This window comes from Chiloscyllium plagiosum, unplaced genomic scaffold, assembly GCF_037043375.1.
Source record: "Chiloscyllium plagiosum isolate Xiang-an unplaced genomic scaffold, Cpla_swu_hap1 HiC_scaffold_11, whole genome shotgun sequence".
NCBI classification, from domain to species: domain Eukaryota; kingdom Metazoa; phylum Chordata; class Chondrichthyes; order Orectolobiformes; family Hemiscylliidae; genus Chiloscyllium; species Chiloscyllium plagiosum.
In genome coordinates, this window is record NW_028270149.1 from 5,070,432 (window position 1) to 5,075,132 (window position 4,701).

At 42.4% G+C, this 4,701-nt stretch overlaps 1 non-coding gene across 1 annotated transcript; it reads left to right on the plus strand.

Annotated features, from left to right (window-relative positions):
• Positions 1-1,920: 1,920 nt before the first annotated feature.
• Positions 1,921-1,994, plus strand: trnai-aau (transfer RNA isoleucine (anticodon AAU)). The gene has a single exon. It is a non-coding gene; the product is annotated as a tRNA-Ile (tRNA).
• The last annotated feature ends 2,707 nt before the right edge of the window (positions 1,995-4,701 follow it).

The following is a 4,701-nucleotide window of genomic DNA, read 5'->3' on the forward strand; positions in this document are numbered from 1 at the left end:
TGGCCCATATCCTTCTCATCCTTTCTTCTAAATATATTTGTCCAAATGCCTTTTAAACGTTGTTTCTTGAAAGTTTTTGCTATTGTATCGACTGTAATAGCCCAAAATACTCTTTTAACTATAATACCGAATCTGGACACCTAGAAATTGATTGTACAAATTAAGGAATGTTGAAATTATAATCATAATTAGGACATGCTATGGTAATCTTCAGTTTTCCTATTTTAGATTTGAATATAAGTTAATTAATTTAACCACCTTGGTAATTGAATTGTAGATTTGTCCTTTTAGGATGTTTAGTGGAGCAGTGGAGTTTAATCACCAGTGATGTAGCAATGGAGATATTAAGAGGACTCAGACAAGAAATAACCTCTTAAAATAATAAGTCACGTGATCCAAAGATACCTACTATGGAAACATAAACACAACATAAGAACAAACTCATAAATATATGCAGGATTTCAAAATTAAACTCTACTGTTTAAATAATTGTCAAAACTTCCAAGGAGTCTGAAACAGGTAAAATTCTAAATGATAGAGTGAGAAAGTCAAAACAGATTTAATTGCAACAATAAGGTCATAGAGTCATACAGCATGGAAACAGGCCCTTCAGCCCAACTCGTCCATACCAACCAGGTTTCTTAAACTGAACTAATTCCATCTGCCTGCATTTGGCCCATATCCCTCAAAACCTTCCCTATCCATGATTCGGAGATGCTGGTGTTGGACTGGGGTGTACAAAGTTAAAAATCACATAACACCAGGTTATAGTCCAACAGGTTTAATTGGAAGCACACTAGCTTTCGGAGCGACGCTCCTTCATCAGGATTTTTAACTTTCCCTATCCATGTACTTGTCCATATGTCTCTTAAATGTTATAATTGTACCAGCCTTCACTACTTCCTCTGGGAGCTCATTCCATACATGCATCACCCTCTGTGTTAAAAAAGTTACCCCTCAAGCCCCTTCTAAATCTTTCCCGTTTCACCTTAAACCTATGCCCTCTAGTTTCGGACTCCCATATCCTGGGAAAAAGACCTTGGCTACTCACCCATTCCCTCATGATTTTATAAACCTTTCTAAGGTCACCCTTCAGCCTCTGATGCTTCAGGGAATAAGATCCCAGCCTATCCAGCCTCTCCCTAGAACTCAAACCTTCCAGTCTTGGTAACACCCCAACCGGAAACCATGGATATACTGGGGATCCACTCCCTACTGAAGTCCAGGTCTGAGGCGTTCAAGTCGGGTGAACCTGACCTATTCGGGAAATCCAGGTATGGTCTTCACAAAGCCATTAGGGACACCAAGAGGCAGTACCAAACTAAGCTTGAGACCCAAACTAACCACATGGACACCTGTCGGTTGCATAAGGCTTACACAACCAAGTCAAACAGAATCGCAGGCAACTGGACGCTCCTCCCTGATGAGCTCAATGCATTCTACACTCACTTTCAGTAGAAGGGCAGTGAAATGATATCACCTGTCCCATCACCCTCAGATGCACCTATTTCCTCGGTAACCGACACAGGCGTTAGATCAGCCTCCTTATGGGTGAACCTAAGGAAGGCCAATGGCCTGGATGGATTCCCCAGTCGTGCATTCAGATCGTGTGCAAATCAGCTGGCGGGAGTATTCACTAACATCTTCAACCTCTCCTTACTACGATCTGAAGTCCCCACCTGCTTCAAGAAGACCACATCAACCCAACATCTGGACAACAGTTTTGCCTTGAAGACTAAATTCCAAAGAAACTCATCTCCAAACTCTGGGACTGAGGTCTCTGCTCCCCCCTCTAAACTGGATTCTTGACTTCCTGAACAACGGACCGCAGTCAGTAGGGATAGGCAACACCATCTCCTCCACAATAATCCTCAACACTAGTGCCCCTTACTATACTCCATAAACACTCACGGCTGTGTTGGTCGGTTAGCTCAGCTGGTTAGAGCGTGGTGCTAATAACGCCAAGGTCGTGGGTTCAATCCCCCCACTGACCATGTGAAGCGCTTGTGTGGTTAGCAGTGCTGTGTCAGGGTCGACCGTTGCATGAGTTTAGAAGACTGAGAGGGGATCTGATTGAGACATATAAGATTATTAAAGGATTGGACACTCTGGAGGCAGGAAACATGTTTCCGCTGATGGGTGAGTGCGGGGTAGACAATTGAGGACAGAGATGAGGAGAAACTTCTTCACCTAGAGAGTGGTGGCTGTGTGGAATGCTCTGCCCCAGAGGGCAGTGGTGGCCCAGTCTCTGGATTCATTTAAGAAAGAGTTGGATAGAGCTCTCAAGGATAGTGGAATCAAGGGTTATGGAGATAAGGCAGGAAGAGGATACTGATTAAGGATGATCAGCCATGATCATATTGAATGGTGGTGCATGCTCGAAGGGCAACTTCATCAGCAAGGACAACATCCTCAAGCTAGTAGACCTGTGCCTCACTACCCACTTCACCTTCAATGACAAGACCTACAAACAAATCAATGAAACACCCATGGGATCACCAATATCAGGCTAAGAAGCAGTAAAGCAGAGACTAGAACAAACAGCCCTCCCCGCGATCCAGCCCAAACTTTGGGTCCACTATGTGGATGACACCTTTTTCTTGACAATACAGAACAAATTAGACGAAACCTACCAGACCATCAACAACATCTATACTGGCATAAATTTCACAAAAGAGGAGCAGAACGACAACAGACCCCTTCCTAGATGTCGCAGTGGAAGGAACAGTTAATGGAGACTTGTAGACCATGCCTACAGGAAAGCAACACACACAGACCAGATACTCAACTACAGAAAAAAATCATCCCCCACATCCACAAACGGAACTGCATCAGGACATTATTTAAATAGGCCACAACACTGCAGCAGCCAGGAACTGTTAGCAGAAGAAAAATACCTATACAGCGTATTCAAGAAGAACGGGTAACCAATAAACACAGTCCGCTGATTCTTAAACATCAAACCCAAATAAGTAGGCACAACATGCCCAGAAACTCTAGCCACACTACCATATATCAAAGACATATCGGAGATGACTACCAGACTAGAATCAGAGAGTCATAGAGATGTACAGCATGGAAACAGACCCTTCAGTCCAACCCGTCCAGATATCCCAACCCAATCTAATCCCACCTGCCAGCACTTGGCCCATATCCCTCCAAACCCTTTCTATTCATATACCCATCCAGATGCCTCTTAAATGTTGCAATTGTACCAGCCTCCACCACTTCCTCTGGCAGCTCATTCCATACACATACCACCCTCTGCGTGAAAACGTCTCCACTTAGGTCTCTTTTATATCTTTTCCCTCTCATCCTAAACCTATGCCCTCTAGTTCGGACTCCTCCACCCCAGGGAAAAGACTTTGTCTATTTACCCTATCCATGCCCCTCATAATTTTGTAAACCTCTATAAGGTCACCCCTCAGCCTCCGGCACTCCAGGAAAAACAGCCCCAGCCTGTTCAGCCTCTCCCTATAGCTCAAACTCTCCATCCCTGGCAACATCCTTGTAAATCTTTTCTGAAACCCTTTCAAGTTTCACAACATTTCATATTCTTGTACTAGCATTTGAGCACAAAAGATTACTAACTTGTATTAGAGCATAATGTCTTTTAAAATCTTCTCAATTACTGCTTCCAGCCCTGTTAAAGCTGGGCAAACTCACTGTTATTTAAGGTTATATATACTTTGTTTGTTTGAAGTTGCCAAAGTTTAGAGGTTTTAATAAAAGCATTGTTCTTGATAAGTTAAGTAAGTGAGCAAAATGTTGGTAAAAATCAGAAGGATGTTGTGAAACTTGAAAGTGTTCAGAAAAGATTTACAAGGATGTTGCCAGAGCTGGAGGGTTTGAGCTATAGGAAGAGGCTAAATAGGCTGGGGATGTTTTCCCTGGATGTCCAGCTCACTAGTTTGTAGTTCCTTGGCTTTTCCTTGCAGCCATTATTAAATAATGACACAACATTAGCCATCCTCTGATTTTCTGACACCTCACCCGTGGATGCTGATGGTACAAATACATGTATTAGGAGCACTGCAATTTCTTCCCTAGCTTCCCGTAATATCCTGGGAAACACTTGATCAGGTTGTGGGGATTTATCTACGTTTATATGGTCTCAGACCTCCAGCACCTCCTCATCTTTAATGAGGACTCTTTTCAAGACATCACTATTTACTTCCCTGAGTGCCTAGCTTCAATGTCTTTCTCCACAGTAAGTGCTGACATGAAATATTCGTTTAAGATCTCATCCATCTCCTGTGGTTCCATAGATAGCCTTGTTGATCTCTAAGTGACCCTATTCTCTCTCTAGTTATTCTTTTGTCCTTAATATACAGATCTCTTTGGATTCTCCTTTCTCTATCTGCCAAAGCTATCTCATGTCCCCCCGATCTGTAAAAGGTAAAGTTGTTGACAATCCACATGCTTATGATTTTAGTAATTATTTCATAAACATTAGATGTCAGCAAGCCTCCAAAATGTCAAAAAATACAATTAATTTCCTAATTAATTCTTGTATTTAATCATTCTGTCTGACCCTACCGACTGGGTGAAAAAGTGAAAGTTGTTAACACCAAAACAAGTAATTCCTGTTGTTATGATAAAGTAATGTTGATTCTCTTACTCAGAGATGTAATCGCTCACTGTCATCCAGCATCCTTTCTGCATTTTAAGTGGAGAGCTGCCAGAATCATCCACATGGTT